Here is a 9,912-nt window from a genome sequence, read left to right as displayed (position 1 = left end):
CGTGTGTGGAAGAGGGCTGTTCTGCAGAAGGGTCCTTGGTCATCACGGGGGGACCACCGTGTTGGGTCACCGCCAGTCACTGCCCGGTACCCCTGCAGCCAGCGCAGCTTTCCCTGCGTGCTAGGGTAGTCTCTGCCTTGGAGGTGACAAACAGATGGACCGTGGGTTCTCTTCAGGCACAGGTGGGCTCTTTGACTCTATCTAGCACATGAACAAAACCTGTGGTAGGTGCTCAGTGGAGCAGATTCCACCGACCCTCACCCGTGTTTCTGGTATCAGTTAGAAAAAATCTAGAAATTTCCCAATGACCATGACTGAGGACCTGTGGAGCTGGGTTGTGCTCTGTAGTTTGTCCCTTCCACATCGCTGTGTAACTTGTCTCTAACCCGGTACCAACTAGCTGTCCCTACAGGATTGTGTGTGTGTGTGTGTGTGTGTGTGTGTGTGTGTGTGAGTGTGTGTGTGTGTGTGTATGTGTGTGTGTGTGTATGTGTGTGTGAGAGTGTGTGTGAGTGTGTGTATGTGTGTGTGTGTGTGTATGTCTGTATGTCTGTATGTGTATGTGTGTTTGTATGTGTGTGTATGTTTGTGTGTCTGTGTCTGTATGTGTATGTGTGTGTATGTGTGTATGTGTGTGAATACATGTGTGTGTATGTGTGTGTATGTGTGTGTATGTGTGTGTGTGTGTGTGTGCGCGCGCGCGTGTAAATGCAGCAATATGTTCTTGTGCATGCATGTGGGTAGGTGCATTTGTACTTGTATGCAGAGGCCAGAGGTTGACTTCTAGTATTTCCCTCAGTTGCCCTCTACCTTTAAATTTTGAGACAGGCTCTTCTCCCTAAACTCGAAGTTCACCATTTTGGCTAGATTGCTTGGCTGGGCAAGCTCCCAGGATCCTTCTGTGTCTGCCCCCTAGTGCTAGAATTACAAGTGGATTTAAAAAAAAAAATGGATGCAGGGCTCCAAACTCAGGTGTTCCTGTTTGCAGCAGGCAGGTTACCGAACGGACCATCTCCCAGGTTCTTGTACAACCCTTGACTTCCTCCCCACCCTCTCTTTGCCTCTTTTCTCTCTTCTTGATCATTCCTCATTTGGTAGCCAAGGCTACCCTTGAATGAGCAGTCTCCTGCCTCAGCCTCCCAAGGGCTGGGGTTACAGGGATGCACAACTATGCCTGGTTCTCACTGCCTATTGATGGCAGTGTTTCAGGGATTGTCTCAGTCTGAGGTGAGAGAGAAGTTGTGGGTGCTGGACTCAAATCTGGACTGCTGAGCCATCTCTCTCCAGCCCTACTTCCTTTCAAACAGAAACCCAGTTCCTGTTCATTCAGTAGAATATTGGGATCTAAAGAAATAAAGGGTAATGAAACTGGGCATGGTAATGGGTACCTGTAATCCCAGCTACTCGGGTGCTGAGCAGGAAGATGGCAGGATTGAGGCTAGCCCGGGCAGTGTAATAAGACCTTCAAGATTGAGTCAAATAGTGCTTGGGATGCAGAAGGATTGGTTCAGTCGTACAGTGCTTGTTTCACATGCAGAAGGACACACACACACACACACACACACACACACACACACACAGACAGACACACACACACAGACACACACATACACACACATACACACATACACACATACACACATACACATACACACATACACATACATATACACACACATAAACACACATATACACACATATACACATACACATACACACACAGACACACACACAGACACACACACACACAGACACACACACATACACACACACACACATACACACATACACCATACACACACATACAAACATACACACACATACACACACAGACACACATATACACACACATACACACACACATACACACACACACATACACCATACACACACATACAAACATACACACACATACACACACATACACACACACACACACACATACACATACACACATACACATACATATACACACACATAAACACACATATACACACATATACACATACACACACAGACACACACACACAGACACACACACACACAGACACACACACATACACACACACATACACCATACACACACATACAAACATACACACACATACACACACATACACACACATACACACACATACACACATACACACACACATACACACACAGACACACATATACACACACACATACATACACACACACACACATACACACATACACCATACATACACATACAAACATACACACACATACACACACATACACACATACACATACACACATACACATACACACATACACATACATATACACACACATAAACACACATATACACACATATACACATACACACACATACACACACACATACACACACACACATACACACATACACACACATACACACACACATACACATACACACATACACATACACACACATATACACACACATATACACATACACACATACACACACATACAAATACACACATATGTACACACAGAGACACATACACACACATACACACACAGACACAGACACACACAGACACACACATACACACAGACACACACAAACACACACACACACATGCACACACACACACACACACACACAGTCATCTACACAGGGGTGAAAAGAAAGTATCTTTCCACATCAGTGTGCTATTGTTCTCTGAATGGCTGAGGGGTCTCAGTGTCCCAGCTGTGTGGCAGAGGGAACAGTGTGGCTTGAGGCTCAAGGTTCTGATGAGGACGGTGTTTTCAAGCTGGGTTTTATGATTGACTCTGTCTTGGGGTCTGAATGCTGGGTCCCCGGATTCTTGGGTCTGTGGTAACCTCCAGTGGGGAGGAAGAGGTCTGGGGACTGTAGCCATCAATCCCAAATGTGTTACACTCACTGACTTCCTGTGTCATAGACGCTAATGTGTCCTCAGGTAGAAACGGGGTTGTACTCTCAATGGCTTCCCCAGGTAGCTCACTTATGAGAAATCTATCGGCTTTGGATGTTACTTGTTACTTCCCTTAGAATGGCCTTTTTGACTCTCGGGGTGGGGCGTGTGAGTGTGTGTGTGTGTGTGTGTGTGTGTGTGTGTGTGTGTGTGTGTGAGAGAGAGAGAGAGAGAGAGAGAGAGAGAGAGAGAGAGAGAGAGAGAGAGAGAGAGGTGGGCATTACCATGTAGAAAACCAGGCTGGTGTTAGAACTCAATTCCATGAAGATACCAAGTGCACCGGGGAAACGGCAGGTGTCCTGTAGGGAGAGGACAGGCATTGACCTTGAGATGCTAGCCCTGCCCCCCAGAGCCCGGGGCCTTCCCTCCTAGACCTGGGGTGATGCCCACAGCCAGGTACCCCGTGGGGAAACCACCATAGATAGGTCCTGGACTCTTCTGTGCCTGACAGGGACGACGGTTGGTGCTTCATTGGTACAGAGCACACGAGTGCTGGGCTGAGTGGGGCAAACAGCTAACAGTGTAGTCACAGTTGTGACATCAACAAAGGGTCCCTGGGCTTTGACTGGTTACAGTGTCAGAGCCTCGCCACCCCTGACCTTGTATAGGAAACCATGTCTCAGGAGGTGGTAAGTTCAAGTGATGGGCACACAAGGATGCTGGGTCATTTTCAGCCTGTAGGAAACTGGTCCCAGTGGCCTGCATGTTTTACCTGAGCTGCCCCATCAAGCTCCTTGGGTGACCTCTGACCTCATGTCAACTTCCCGAAGCTCTCAAATGCTGATACTTCTCTGGTTCCCCTACTGCTCTCTTTGATTGCAATATACTTTGTCATTTGGGTCTGCACTCTTTGATCACATGGCTCCCAAGACTCTTTCTGTTTCTGGGTGATGTCACAAGGTTGTATTTCTCCACAGCCCCCATCCCAGGGAGACTCTCTCCTCTGTTCCACTGTCATATCTCAAGGCTGGGCACCTGCCTGTCTTATACAGTATGGTGGCTTTGCCACCCAGTGCCTGGCCCGTGGAGAGTTTACCATCAATATCTCAGGGTATATGCCTGCTCAATGGCTCAGCCCTCGTCACACCTCTTTGTAGGTACAAAGCACCCCCATGCCTTAGCCCGTGTGTCCGTGAAGCAGTTTCCCACCTGTATGGCGTTTTCTGTTTGACTGTTGGACAGAGGGCTCTGAAGGTTCTGTTTCCGAAACCTATACTCATGGGCCTGGTGCCACTGACCTGCAGATCCAGGCAGACATATCTTCTGGGCTACGTAGCAAGTTCAAGACTAGCCCTGGCTGCACACCGTGTTCAAGGCAGCCCGTGTACAAGATTCTATCTCAAAAGGAGAAAAGGACAGTGATAGGGACATAGGTCAGCGAGAGTGCGTGTTTAGCATGTGTGGAGCCCTGGCTTCAACCCCAAGCTTCACGAGAAAGAAAAAGGAGCCGGAGAGATGGCTCAGTGGTTAAGAGTGACTGCTGCTCTTGCAGAGAACCCAGGCTCAGTTCCCAGCCCCCACACAGTGACTCACAACCTTCTGTAACTCCAGTTCCATGTGGTCCTCTTGTGTCTTCCTCTGACAGTACATGCTCATGCTACATTCCCGCAGGTGAACATTCACACATAAAATAAAACTAAATGCTATCTTTTGAAAATAACGGAAGAGAATCCGTTCTCTCACTCCCAGTCATATGCACAGCCACACCCGAGGTGACATTTGTCTTCTGAGCACCTGGAGACACGGATGTCCACCTCAAGTGCTGAAGGAGCACGGACCAAGCACATGCTAAGAAATGAGGACTGGCTCAGTCATTCATCTTGCTTCCCTTGAATGCCATAGGGAATCCCAGGCCCCTGGCAGCTGAGCAGACACTAGGGGATGACACTAGTGCCCCAATGGTGTCCTAACCCCCCCTTGGGAATGACCCAATGACCAGATTTCTACCCTGCCTTTTCATAGTTATTGGTTGATGTAGCCATGATGGTGTCAAAACGCTTCTTCCCCACCCCTTCATTCTTTCCTTTCTTTTCCTTCCAGCCACAAACTACTCAATTTGGTCTAGGTTTTGTGGTAACCACTCAGGATGTATCTCTGAGAGAAATCATTGCTCACGAGGAGGGACAGGCTATGGAATTCTCAAATGCAGAATGCTCATAAGGTGCCTTGTGCTTAGTAGGTGGGGGTGTCTTGTGTTTAGTAGGTGGGCTGTCCTGTGCTTAGTAGGTGGGCTGTCCTGTGTTTAGTAGGTGGGGTGTCCTGTGTTTAGTAGGTGGGGTGTCCTGTGTTTAGTAGGTGGGGTGTCTTGTGTTTAGTAGGTGGGCTGTCCTGTGTTTAGTAGGTGGGTTGTCTTGTGTTTAGTAGGTGGGGTGTTTTGTGTTTAGTAGGTGGGGTGTCTTGTGTTTAGTAGGTGGGGTGTCCCGTGCTTAGTAGGTGGGGTGCCTTGTGTTTATAGGTGGGTATCTTGTGATTAGTAGGTGGGATGTCCTGTGTTTAGTAGGTGGGGTGTTCTGTGTTTAGTAGGTGGGGTGTCTTGTGTTTAGTAGGTGGGTGTCTTGTGTTTAGTAGGTGGGGTGTCTTGTGTTTAGTAGGCGGGGTGTCCCGTGCTTAGTAGGTGGGGTGCCTTGTGTTTAGTAGGTGGGTGTCTTGTGATTAGTAGGTGGGATGTCCTGTGTTTAGTATGTGGGGTGTCTTGTGTTTAGTATGTGGGGTGTCTTGTGTTTAGTAGGTGGGGTGTCTTGTGTTTAGTAGGTGGGGTGTCTTGTGTTTAGTAGGTGGGGTGTCTTGTGTTTAGTAGGTGGGGTGCCTTGTGTTTAGTAGGTGGGTGGCTCTTGTACAATCTCTTTTCTCAGCACAGTGACCAAATATCTGACAGAAGCAACCCAACAGACAGGGAGAAGTTATTTTGGCTCGTGGTTTCAGAGGTCTCTGTCTGTCGTGGCGGCGGGGAAGGCATGGCAGAGTCCCTGTCTGGAGGTGGCAATGTGTGGTCAACATTTGTTTGTGTGGACCAGGAAGCAGGAATCGAGGCTGGGACTGTTACTGTGGTTTGAGTCTGAGCCTGGTGTTTCCAGGTTCTTGGCAGCAGAGATTAAAGAGGGTGAGGGGGATGTCAGCATTGACAGCGGGGTACAGCTCGGAGAGTGCTGAAGGGTATCCACTATTGTTAGGGACTTCCTTTGTGGGGTTTGTAAAAGGACGGGCTGCTTACTACAGCCTGGGTGGGCTCCGTTTTCAGATTAGATCACATATTCATTTTTCCTACTCTGCATACCCCTTCCCACATTTTAGTCATGTGCGTGTCCAGTTATGCACAGGCATGAGATGCTAAATCTCAGATTCTCCATAAAAGGTCACTAGAGGACATTGCTCTGCCCTATTGCTTATGCACCCACAACCAGCTCAGACCGGATTGGGATGGTTTCTTCATTCTAGTCTTCATACCTGGGTACACTAGGAACACACTTGAAAAGGAACTCTAATTTAATTGTTACCAGGACCAGGGGGAAATTATACTATTTTTTATGTCACCTGATGCAGGTGGTGGGGGATGGAAATGGGCTTTGAGCTCTTGCTAGGTGTGTTGTTTGGAGAAGGGAGGAAAGACATTACTGCCAAGGTTACACTCAGGTAAAGACATTGTCACTGCAAGGGTCACAGGCATGTAAAGACATTGTCACTGCAAGGGTCACACGCAGGTAAAGACATTGTCACTGCAAGGGTCACACGCAGGTAAAGATGTTATCACTACAAGGGGGTTATGCATAACCCCCTACTATCTCCTATGCGGTGGGCTTCAGAACCAGGCGCTGGCATGTCTTCAAGGGCCCTCTCCTAGTGACCTATGTCTGCTTGCCAGGCTATCACCCCTACAAGTTTCACAGCCTTCAAAATAGCGCAAGCCAGACACCAAGTTATCAAATCGCAAGCGTAATTGCTTCTGACACTATTCTGTGACAATAAATCTTTCCGTCAAAGCCATCCAAGTAGGGCGCTTTCTGCCAGGCCACTGGAGTTCCACCCGCCATCACGTTAAGGTCCCAAGTAACAGGGGTGGGGGTGGAGGCACCCCAGCGTTTAACAGCATAAACAACCAGGCGAATTTACTTTGCCTGGAGAATAATGGTGAACACACACACACACACACACACACACACACACACACACACACACACATTTTGGAAGACAGGATTTCCCTGTGTAACAGCACTGGTTGTCCTGGAACTCGCTTTGTAGACCAGACTGGCCTTGAACTCACAGATAACACCCTGTCTCTGCCTCCCGAGTACTGGGATTAAAGGTGTACCAGCTTACTGGTCCTGAAGAAGTTTTGAAAAGTACAAAATCTGTGATTTCTGAGTAAAATTTTGCTTTGAGAAGGTCAAGACAAACAATTTAAGGAAAGTCTACAAGGTGGGTATGTGTAGGGGACACCTGTAGCCAGCCCCGAGGAGGCGTGTTTACGGTGTTATAGGTATGCTATTGCCTTGGTCCCAAGCATGACGCAACAAATGAGATTCAGAATGCCAGAGGGATGTCTTTGGTCTAGGGTGTTCTCAGACACTGGCTCTCTGGAAGGAAAGGGTGTTGTGTGTCCATCGAAGCCATTCCTGACTCAGGAGGGTCTGGAGTCAGACCCCTTGTCCATTCCAGACAGGAGCCGAGGTGGTCACCAAAGCTATTCTAGGATTTTACTCCCCACTGGCTTTATCTGCTGCAAACGTCTGCCTAGGAGACAATTTATCCTGGGGGCCCTGTTTGGTTTGGGGTTACGCATAACCCCCTTGTAATAGTGCACTTAGTAGTCCTGTTCCTCTGCCAGCATGTGTGCAGCACAGTTCTTTGAACAAACACAGCTAGCAACCTCAAAGCCCACAGATGTACCAGAAAGCAAACGTTGGGTTCCCCAAAGTCATACTCTTAGTATGCCCTCCTCCCTCTGTGCTGAGTTTTGCATCCAGGTACCAGGAATCACTCGTTGGTACCTAAATCTTACTTATGTCTGCCTTTCTCCAACATCCCTGAGAAGGAAGGTTCCCTCTCTTGGAACAACGGACACTGTCCAGCATCCTGTGTGGTGGCGATGAGGTCACAAAGTCAGACCTAAGGAATCACGATTGCAATACGACAAGTAAATGACTATTTCAAACCCTCATATACCAAGTGGTAGGAACTCAGTCTAATCAATAACGGGGAAGCATAGTTGGTTAGGGGTTCCTCAGTTGTGTCCCCTTGAGCCGTGGGAGTGGCTGGTATCCTGACACTGGAGCCAGGGAAGCACCTTGAACGCTGCTGCCCAGTCACTTTTCATGGCTCCATGGTAGGTCTGTGCCTGGCGGCTCCCCGTCCTGTGTCCCTCCACCTGGTTATCCTGTGTTGCTCTGATGCTTCTGGGTGGGGCTGAGAGGGATCTGGCTCTCTCAGCCTCCAGTGATTATTTCCTTTCTGAGATTCCTCCTGAGCCTGGTGGCTGGTGCAAGAGTTCTGTGGGGTAGGGGGAAGCCACGTATGGGGTGAGATCCAGCTGTCTCGAGACACCCACAGAAGCTCATCCCTGCAGTGTCCCTCCCTTGTGATGGTTTGAAAGGGAAGCACCCCTCATAGGCTCAGGTTCTTCAACACTGGCTCCCCTTGTTTGGAGAGGTTATGGGCGGTGCAGCCTTGTAAGAGGAAGTATGGGTCACTAGGGGAAGTCTAATGTTTATAGTCTCGCCCCACTTCCTGGTTGTTCCCTCTGCTTCCAGCTTGCTTGGGTTTGGGGATGTGAGCTCTCAACTGGGGGCCATGCTTCCCTGCCATGACGAAAACTTTTATTTGTTTATCTATTGTGTCTTTTACATCACGTATCTCGATCCCATCCATTTGCCCGTCCCATCACATCCTCCCTCTGCCCCTGCACCCCCCAAATAAAATTTAAGAGGAAAAGGAAAGAAAAAAACTATGAAACACTTCTTGAATTTGCATGTCACCCTTGGGCAGGGGCCATGCTAATCTTCTCTGTATCCTTCCAATTTTTGTATATGTGCTGCCGAGGCGAGCACCCATGATGAACTCTTATGCCTCTGGAACCATGAGCCCAAATTACGTTGCCTTGGTCATGCTTTTTTCTTTTAAATCACAGTAACAGAAAAGCAAGGACACACCACTCTCTTTTTCTTTGCATAGACAATGATACTGGAACGAAGCAACTCAGGAACCCTTGAGTCTCGTGCCTGGGGCCCCACATCTACCACCTTGGTCCCAAGTCCAAAAGGTTCCATCCTTCCAAAACAGCACCCACCAGATGAGTATCAACACTCCAGAAACATGATCCTATGGACTCCACGATGCCCCTGCCCTCTCAGCTCTCCAGATGTGTTTTGATGGGGTGACGGGAGCACCCAGACTGCCCGTGACACCTCATTTTCTTTCCACATACTTCTCAACGTTAGAAAGACAACAGTGAGAACTTAGACTCTGTGCAGCTTTTCCATGGCAACAGAGGCTTTCCCTGGAGTTGTCTGGTCAAGGGGAGGTGGTTGGATTCTGGGCTTAGTTACTACAGATGTCCCTCAGGGTTGACGACTCAAGGCATGAGGGATGCTGTGACACCATACAATGAAAGGCACGTAGTGTTTCACTGAGACCTACTGAGCGCCAAGGGGATGGCAGAGGGGAGTATTACCACATCCCCCCTGCCCTCAAACTGCTCCTATAAACAAAAATTACAAGACCATATTTTGCGTCTCGATAGACGCGTAGATGGTTGGGTGGGGGGGTGGGGAGCAAGAGAAATAGGAACACAGCACAGATGTAAAGACAAAGGGGAGAACAGGTTACTCTGTTGGAGTTGGAATGCTGTGTGCCATCTGTGACCTTGACATGGAGAAAGTAGGTCTGGTCTTAAGAGTTACTGCAAACCACTCCGTGAGCTCTCTCACTTTTGTGACTTGTTTTTCCTGTGGTATCAGGCCTGAGT

The 9,912-nt window shown here is 48.5% G+C and overlaps 1 non-coding gene across 1 annotated transcript; it reads right to left on the bottom strand.

Moving 5' to 3' along the window:
* Positions 1–8,888: 8,888 nt before the first annotated feature.
* LOC113837188 lies at positions 8,889–8,995 on the bottom strand. The gene has a single exon (XR_003487860.1). It is a non-coding gene; the product is annotated as a U6 spliceosomal RNA (small nuclear RNA).
* Positions 8,996–9,912: the final 917 nt, after the last annotated feature.

This window comes from Cricetulus griseus, chromosome 9 (assembly GCF_003668045.3).
Source record: "Cricetulus griseus strain 17A/GY chromosome 9, alternate assembly CriGri-PICRH-1.0, whole genome shotgun sequence".
Lineage (NCBI taxonomy): Eukaryota > Metazoa > Chordata > Mammalia > Rodentia > Cricetidae > Cricetulus > Cricetulus griseus.
Note: the sequence above shows the minus strand (reverse complement) of the source record. Positions and strands in the feature narration are given on the sequence as shown.